Source organism: Arachis hypogaea, chromosome 14 (assembly GCF_003086295.3).
Source record: "Arachis hypogaea cultivar Tifrunner chromosome 14, arahy.Tifrunner.gnm2.J5K5, whole genome shotgun sequence".
NCBI classification, from domain to species: domain Eukaryota; kingdom Viridiplantae; phylum Streptophyta; class Magnoliopsida; order Fabales; family Fabaceae; genus Arachis; species Arachis hypogaea.
Window position 1 is genome coordinate 51,973,482 of NC_092049.1, and position 9,510 is coordinate 51,982,991.

The 9,510-nt window shown below is 38.3% G+C and overlaps 1 non-coding gene across 1 annotated transcript; it reads right to left on the minus strand.

Annotated features, from left to right (window-relative positions):
• Positions 1-521: 521 nt before the first annotated feature.
• LOC112745346 (small nucleolar RNA R71) lies at positions 522-629 on the minus strand. The gene has a single exon (XR_003173280.1). It is a non-coding gene; the product is annotated as a small nucleolar RNA R71 (small nucleolar RNA).
• Positions 630-9,510: the final 8,881 nt, after the last annotated feature.

Here is a 9,510-nt window from a genome sequence, read left to right on the forward strand (position 1 = left end):
AAGGCAAGAATATTCTTATTGAAGTAGATCCAGAACCTGAAAGGACTCTGAAGAGGAAACTAAGAGAAGCTAAATTACAACAATCCAGCAAGCACCTTTCAGAAATTTTCGAACAGGAAGAGGAGATGGCAGCCGAAAATAATAATAATGCAAGGAGGATGCTTGGTGACTTTACTGCACCTAATTCCAATTTACATGGAAGAAGCATCTCCATCCCCACCATTGGAGCAAACAACTTTGAGCTGAAACCTCAATTAGTTTCTCTGATGCAGTAGAACTACAAGTTCCATGGACTTCCATCTGAAGATCCTTTTCAGTTCTTAACTGAATTTTTGCAGATCTGTGATACTGTTAAGACTAATGGAGTAGATCCTGAAGTCTACAGGCTCATGCTTTTCCCTTTTGCTGTAAGAGACAGAGCTAGAGTGTGGTTGGACCCTCAACCCAAAGATAGCCTGAACTCTTGGGATAAGCTGGTCACGGCTTTCTTAGCCAAGTTCTTTCCTCCTCAAAAGCTGAGTAAGCTTAGAGTGGATGTTCAAACCTTCAGACAGAAAGAAGGTGAATCCCTCTATGAAGCTTGGGAGAGATACAAGCAACTGACCAAAAAGTGTCCTTCTGACATGCTTTCAGAATAGACCATCCTGGATATATTCTATGACGGTCTATCTGAATTAGCTAGGATGTCATTGGATACTTCTGCAGGTGGATCCATTCACCTAAAGAAAATGCCTACAGAAGCTCAAGAACTCATTGACATGGTTGCTAATAACCAGTTCATGTACACTTCTGAAAGGAATCCTGTGAATAATGGGACGCCTATGAAGAAGGGAGTTCTTGAAATTGATACTCTGAATGCTATATTGGCTCAGAATAAAATATTGACTCAGCAAGTCAATATGATTTCTCAGAGTTTGAATGGAATGCAAGCTGCATCCAATAGTACTCAAGAGGCATCTTCGGAAGAAGAAGCTTATGATCCTGAAAACCCTGCAATAGCAGAGGTGAATTATATGGGTGAACCTTATAGAAACACCTATAACCCCTCATGGAGAAATCATCCAAATCTCTCATGGAAGGATCGAAAGCCTCAACAGGGCTTTAATAATGGTGGAAGAATCAGGTTTAGCAATAGCAAGCCTTTTCCATCATCCACTCAGCAATAGACAGAGAACTCTGAAAAAAATATATCTAATTTAGCAAACTTAGTCTCTGATCTATCTAAGACCACTGTAAGTTTCATGAATGAAACAAGGTCCTCAATTAGAAATCTGGAGACACAAGTGAGCCAGCTGAGTAAAAGATCACTGAAATCCCTCCTAGTACTCTCCCAAGCAATACAGAAGAAAATCCAAAAGGAGAGTGCAAGGCCATTGACATAGTCACCACGGCCGAACCTAGAGAGGAAGGGAATGACGTGAATCCCAAGGAGGAAGACCCCCTGGGACGTCCAGTGATCAATAAGGAGCTTCCCTCTGAGGAACCAAAGGAATCTGAGACTCATCTAGAGACCATAGAGATTCCATTGAACCTTCTTATGCCATTCATGAGCTCTGATGAGTATTCCTCTTCTGAAGAGAATGAGGATGTTACTAAGGAGCAAGTTACCAAGTACGTTGGTGCAATCATGAAGCTGAATGCCAAATTATTTGGTATTGAGACTTGGGAAGATGAACCTCCCTTGTTCACCAATGAACTAAGTGATCTGGATCAACTGACATTGCCTCAGAAGAAACAGGATCCTGGAAAGTTCCTAATACCTTGTACCATAGGCACCATGTGATGACATGTCACCATGTCATGTTTTTCGATGCTTTTTCATACAAGAAATTGATGATTTGTGCTTAAATATTGAATGCTTTTGTGCTTAAATGGTATATTATCTTGATCTTTTAATTTTATAAATCTTGTAGGAAATAAGAAGAAAAAGAAGCAAAGAAGCACAAAATAAGCTAAAAAGGAGAAAAAAAGAGCTTTGGGGAACACTTTGAAGTTGGAGCACACTTTGGAGCCTTAGGCCACGCTTTTAAAAGTGTGGCCCATGACCAAATAAAAGGAAAATAGGCAATCAGCACAAAGCTCAGCTCACTTGGAGAGCTGAGCGCTACAAGAGTGCAAAATGAGCTTGGAAAGCAAAATTTTGGCTAAGTTAAAATCTGGGCGCTCACAGCATGACCATGCCTCCTTCAAAGGGCTATAACTTGAGCTACAGATGTCTGATTGATGTGCTTCCAGTTGCGTTGGAAAGCCGACATTCAGAGCTTTCTAACGATGTATGGAAACCCATATTTGGCATGAAATTGGGGCACGAACAAAATGCATCTTTAAGGGTTAAAAATAAGCAAAAAAATCAGCAAATGCTTCCACCAAGGTTCGAAGGGGGAGACACAAGGAAAACAAGGAAAGCAAGCAAGGAGCGCTCAGTTCACTTTGTGAGCTGAGCTTTATCAGGCTCCCACTCAAGAAAATGCAAGGAAAAGGCTCACAAGAATGCCTCCACCAAGGTTTGAACTTGGGACCTCCCCTTGGAAGTACCAATGCTCAGCTCACTTGGAGAGCTGAGCGCTACTCCTTGGTGCAAAGCAAGCATCATGACACGGTCCAGGAGCACACAGCGCGCAACAAATTTGGCACCAAGGCACCAATGCTCAGCTCACTTTGTGAGCTGAGCTTTCCCCTGATGCCTCCCCCAAGCAACAGCACGCTACGCAAGGCCTCCCCACACTAAATCTCAAAGCTCAGCTCACTTTGTGAGCTGAGCATCCTCCTGGGAGAAATTTTCACATGGGCCAAAATTCAATTAAAATTCTCTTTGAACACAATTCTTCATCAATTGAACCAAGGACATCCAGACCCACTCTTTCTCAAATCCAAAGCAAGCTAAGCCCATTATCATCACTCAAAGGCACAAGGATCAATTAGATTAGGAATTTCATTTAATTGTAATTTGTTTTTCATTTCATTTTCATTTTCATTTTCTAAAGCCTATATAAGGCATCATTTTCATCTTTGTTAGGGGAGCTCGATTAGAAAAGAGGCTAGCTCCAATAGGGAGTTTTGCACTCTTTAGTTTTCATTTTGCTTTCTATCTTTGTTTTCTTCTCATTTTTGAATTTTTGGATTGAGATTGGAAGGAATTCTGTTTTCATTCTCCATCTACAATTTCTCTTGTTCTTCTGCAATTTACTCTTCCATTTTCATTTTGCAATTGTTCTTGTTGGATCAAGGAAGGATTTGAGATCTAGACTTGTTTTCTAGTCTCTTCCACTCCTGAGATCTTGAACCACTTTTAAATTGCTGCAAATTAAGCACTGCTTTTCTGTTTTAAATTCTTCAAGAAATTTCCCTTTTCTGTTTAGATCTGTTGTATGATCTTGCACCTTTTACTTCTATGTTTGATTGCTATTTACACTTTCCTGTTGAATTTTAATTTCCAGCACCCACTCCCCTTTATATTTCATGCGATTTACATTTCTTGTCATTTAAGATTCTTGCAATTTACATTTCTTGCTCTTTAAGTTTCTGTCCAATATTACTTTCTGCACTTTAATTCTTCTTGTCATTTACTTTCTGTTGTTTCAATTGTCACTCAAATCACTCAATGTTAGCTTGACTAAACTAACCACCCACTAAAATTTCTTGATCCATCAATCCCTGTGGGATCGACCTCACTCTAAGTGAGTTTTACTACTTGATGCGACCCGGTACACTTGCCGGTGAGTTTTAGGTGTTTTGGAAAATTTAGTTTTCCACAAAAATACCATCAAGTTTTTGGCGCTGTTGCCGGGGATTGATTTAGATCAACAATGATTAAGTGGGTGAGAATTCTAGATCAAGAATTTTCTTTATTTTTGTTTTCTGTTTTAAATTGAAACCAAGGTGTTTGAGTTTTTGCCTCACTAAGAAATTCTCATCTCTGATATAAGTAATTTCAATTTTCCTTCGTGTTGTGTTTTCAAAAATTCAAATGGAGTTCAACTCATCTTATGATCAAACAAATTTTATGGGATATTACCCACCATCACCAATCTCTAATGGTGGCTGGGAATATCACCAAGAAAATACAAAGTCTGAGCACTCCAATCCATGGAGATTTGTTTCAGAAACACAAGATGGGCAAGAGAATCATATGGGATATCTTCCTCCACCACTGAATGATGCAAGCTACTATTCTAATGGTGGCTGGGAGGAGCAAAACCAGAAAACATTTGAGAGCCCATATTCCACTTATCAAGAGCCATCTTTACTTGAACGTGCCTTCAATTCACTTATGCAAAATTGTCCAACCTCACCTTCCAGTTTTTCATCTGAAAATTCTTCATCACTTGACTATGCCTCAACACAAAAACCATCCCAAGACTCACAACCAACACAAACTTCCACGAGCCAAAGATTCTCAATGTTTGAGTCCAGGTTCAACAGACTTGTGGAGAAACAACAACAATTCTGGAGAGAACTAGAAATCATTTCTCAGGAGACGGATGAGCAATTGGAGGACACAGAGAAACACTTAGAACTACGAAGCAAGAAAAATGAAGACCAATTGATGGATGTGAAGGATAAAGTGGAAGAGCAAGATGAGGAGGCTATTGCATCAAGTGAACTTTCAATGAAGAATGAGGTGGTTGAAAATGAAACTGCACTTGAGGTGATAGAGGAATATGAAACTTCCCTCCCAAAGGAATTAATGGGAAATCATGAAGAAGAAATGGAGGAAGACACTCAAGAGAATTCACACTCAAGTGAAGTAGAGAAGTGCACAGAGGAAGAGCTCAGGGAACCACCAATACAAGAGGCTCTTGATGAAAAGAAGACTCCAACAATCACACAACCACCAAGACTTGGATTTAAGGAAGTGAAGGAAATTGACAAAAGCACCAAGAAGAGGATTGTGACCAAGCTACCAAGGACAACATTCAAAAGGAGGTCAACCACAAGCAATCCAACCCCTGGACCAATAGCAAGCAAGCTCAATCAAGCCATGTACAAAAGGAAGCTTGCTGAGAGGAAACCAAGACAGGGGGCAATAGCTGAATCTTCTCCTCCCTTGAAGTCATTCCTCTAAACAAACTGGAAGAAGAGGAAGAAAGTGAACAACATGTCGTAGGTATAATTTCTCTTCTCTGCTTTGTTTTCGTTCTTTGTTTTGTTTAAATTCAAAAATTGGCATATGGTTACATTCTAAGTTTGGTGTTGCCATGCAACACATTGTTTTCAATCTTTTTGATGATTGCATCAAATCAAAAAAATGAAAGTGACACACCAAGATTCTAAGTTTGGTGTGCCACCTATTTTTCTATGCACATCATTCAGCAACACCACTTGTCTGCATAACCATAATGTCTTTACAGTGTTAATTTTCTTTTGGTTTGATATTTTGTTATTCTGTTTACTTTAGTTAATTCTTTGCTTTTAATACTTTCATTTTAGTTTGCCTATTTACTGTGTTTGTTAATACATTACCAAGAAAGCTTTATTAATGCCAGATTCTTGGCTTGGTGATTGTACTTAATAAATAACAGTTTCATTTGCTTGGTTTTAATTCAAATAAATGGACATAGGATTGCATTCTAAGTTTGGTGTTGCTATGCAACACAATTTGCTTCAAATCTTTACTAGATACTTGCATTGATTCCAAGTGAAAGTGTCACACTATGTTTGGTATGCCACTTATCTTTTATGCAATGTATTGTGTACACCTTCTTATCTATGCAATCAAAATGTCTCTATCTCTTGTGCCTTGATTATTATCTTTAATTTTGCTTGCTTAGAACACATGTACTACTAACTTTTCATTGTGTAAGACATTCATGATCCTTCTTAGCCCCATAGCCATTGTTCTAATTGTTGCTTGAGGATGAGCAAGCATTCTAAGTTTGGCAAGGGAAAGAGGAAGAATAGAGAAAAAAAGACAACAATAATGAAGATGAACTACAAGGTTGTAGAGTTTTTTTTCCTCTCATTTGTTTCCAGCACTTAAATTGCATGATTGTCTTCATCTTTTCTATTTACATGTGTGTATGAATAAAGCATAGCTTGAATATTGATTTATAACATGTTACCATGACATTATGACTACCAACTTGAGTTTTGTGAATTAAAAGCAGTAAAGTATCATGATCATAAACAAACAAGGCATTAAAGAAGAGTTTAGCATGTGCATACAAGTTTTGGAAAGCTAGTATGATTAATTATTGCTCAATTGCATTGGATTTTATTTAATTGAAGTTTTCATCTAGGACATTTTGTGAAATCTTTTGAAAATCATGAAAACTTTGAAGAAGCAAATACAATTAAAGAAAGAAAAGAAAAAGGGAAAGAATGAGAAAGCTGAAGGCTCTGAGTACCAATGGCAATTTATTTGTTAAGTACTTGTGGTGTTTATGTATCAAGCCAAATGCTTGAAAACAAAACACTTAGAAGTCAAGGCTAGGCTCAAGTGCAAAAGCACTCCCTCAAAGCTCAAGGTTCTGAGCATCAATGATTAGAGAGTCAAGAAATGAAAAGAAAAATGAGCTTAAGGAAGTCCTCTAATCAAATGCTTGTGGTGCTTATGTATCAAGTGGTAATACTTAAAAACAAAGCATTTAGAAGTCGTAGCTTTGTTATCAACTCATGGGGCAAAGCACCCAAAAGGAGAAGCTAAATAAGAAAATCAAAAACTTGTTTCAAGGAAGAAATATAAGAGAAAGATTTCATAAATTGAGCTAGATGGAAGCATCAATCATTTACATTTCTTTTGTGATTGTAGCATGCTTAGAAAACTAGCTTACCATGAAAATTGAGTTGCTACTCTTCTTACCTTGGATTGTCAATCTTTAATGCATGATTCTTTTCTTGCTTGGGGACAAGCAAGGTTTAAGTTTGGTGTTGTGATGACATGTCACCATGTCATGTTTTTCGATGCTTTTTCATACAAGAAATTGATGATTTGTGCTTAAATATTGAATGATTTTGTGCTTAAATGGTATATTTTCTTGATCTTTTAATTTTATAAATCTTGTAGGAAATAAGAAGAAAAAGAAGCAAAGAAGCACAAAATAAGCTAAAAAAGGAGAAAAAAAGAGCTTTGGGGAACACTTTGAAGTTGGAGCACACTTTGGAGCCTTAGGCCACGCTTTTAAAAGCGTGGTCCATGACCAAATAAAAGGAAAATAGGCAATCAGCACAAAGCTCAGCTCACTTGGAGAGCTGAGCGCTACAAGAGTGCAAAATGAGCTTGGAAAGCAAAATTTTGGCTAAGTTAAAATCTGGGCGCTCACAACATGACCATGCCTCCTTCAAAGGGCTATAACTTGAGCTACAGATGTCTGATTGATGTGCTTTTAGTTGCGTTGGAAAGTCGACATTCAGAGCTTTCCAACGATGTATGGAAACCCATATTTGGCTTGAAATTGAGGCACGAACGAAATGCATCTTTAAGGGTTAAAAATAAGCAAAAAAATCAGCAAATGCTTCCACCAAGGTTCGAAGGGGGAGACACAAGGAAAACAAGGAAAGCAAGCAAGGAGCGCTCAGTTCACTTTGTGAGCTGAGCTTTATCAGGCTCCCACTCAAGAAAATGCAAGGAAAAGGCTCACAAGAATGCCTCCACCAAGGTTTAAACTTGGGACCTCCCCTTGGAAGTACCAATGCTCAGCTCACTTGGAGAGCTGAGCGCTACTCCTTGGTGCAAAGCAAGCATCATGACACGGTCCAGGAGCACACAGCGCGCAACAAATTTGGCACCAAGGCACCAATGCTCAGCTCACTTTGTGAGCTGAGCTTTCCCCTGATGCCTCCCCCAAGCAACAGCACGCTACGCAAGGCCTCCCCACACTAAATCTCAAAGCTCAGCTCACTTTGTGAGCTGAGCATCCTCCTGGGAGAAATTTTCACATGGGCCAAAATTCAATTAAAATTCTCTTTGAACACAATTCTTCATCAATTGAACCAAGGCCATCCAGACCCACTCTTTCTCAAATCCAAAGCAATCTAAGCCCATTATCATCACTCAAAGGCACAAGGATCAATTAGATTAGGAATTTCATTTAATTGTAATTTGTTTTTCATTTCATTTTTATTTTCATTTTGTAAAGCCTATATAAGGCATCATTTTCATCTTTGTTAGGGAGCTCGATTAGAAAAGAGGCTAGCTCCAATAGGGAATTTTGCACTCTTTAGTTTTCATTTTGCTTTCTATCTTAGTTTTCTTCTCTGTTTTGAATTTTTGGATTGAGATTGGAAGGAATTCTGTTTTCATTCTCCATCTACAATTTCTCTTGTTCTTCTTTTGCAATTTACTCTTCCATTTTCATTTTGCAATTGTTCTTGTTGGATCAAGGAAGGATTTGAGATCTAGACTTGTTTTCTAGTCTCTTCCACTCCTGAGATCTTGAAGCACTTTTAAATTGCTGCAAATTAAGCACTGCTTTTCGGTTTTAAATTCTTCAAGAAATTTCCCTTTTCTGTTTAGATCTGTTGCATGATCTTGCACCTTTTACTTCTATGTTTGATTGCTATTTACACTTTCCTGTTGAATTTTAATTTTCAGCACCCACTCCCCTTTATATTTCATGCAATTTACATTTCTTGTCATTTAAGATTCTTGCAATTTACATTTCTTGCTCTTTAAGTTTCTGTCCAATATTACTTTTTGCACTTTAATTCTTCTTGTCATTTACTTTCTGTTGTTTCAATTGTCACTCAAATCACTCAATGTTTGCTTGACTAAACTAATCACCCACTAAAAATGCTTGATCCATCAATCCCTGTGGGATCGACCTCACTCTAAGTGAGTTTTACTACTTGATGCGACCTGGTACACTTGCCGGTGAGTTTTAGGTGTTTTGGAAAATTTAGTTTTCCACTAAAATACCATCACCATGATCTTTGAAAAAGCTCTGTATGACCTTGGTTCAGGGATAAACCTCATACCCCTCTTTGTAATAGAAAAACTGGGAATCTTTGGGGTGCAAACTACTAAAATCTCATTAGAGATAGCAGACAATTCAAGAAAACAGGCTTATGGACAAGTAGAGGACGTGTTAGTAAAGGTTGAAGGCCTTTACATCCCTGCTGACTTCATAGTCCTAGATACTGGGAAGGATGAGGATGAATCCACCATCCTTGGAAGACCCTTCCTAGCCACAGCAAGAGCTGTGATTGATGTTGACAGAGGCGAATTAGTCCTTCAATTGAATGAGGACTCCCTTGAGTTTAAAACTCAAGGACATCCTTCTGTAAACATGGAAAAGAGGCACAGTAAGCTTCTCTCAAAACAGAGTCAACAAGAGCCCCCACAGTCAAACTCTAAGTTTGGTGTTGGGAGGCCACAACCAAACTCTAAGTTTGGTGATGAACTCCCATATCCAAACTCTAAGTTTGGTGTTGGGGAGTATCAACAATGCTCTGAACATCTGTGAGGCTCCATGAGAGCCCACTGTCAAGCTATTGACATTAAAGAAGCGCTTGTTGGAAGGTAACCCAATTTTTATTTATTTAATTTTAATTTATTTTTATTGTTATTTC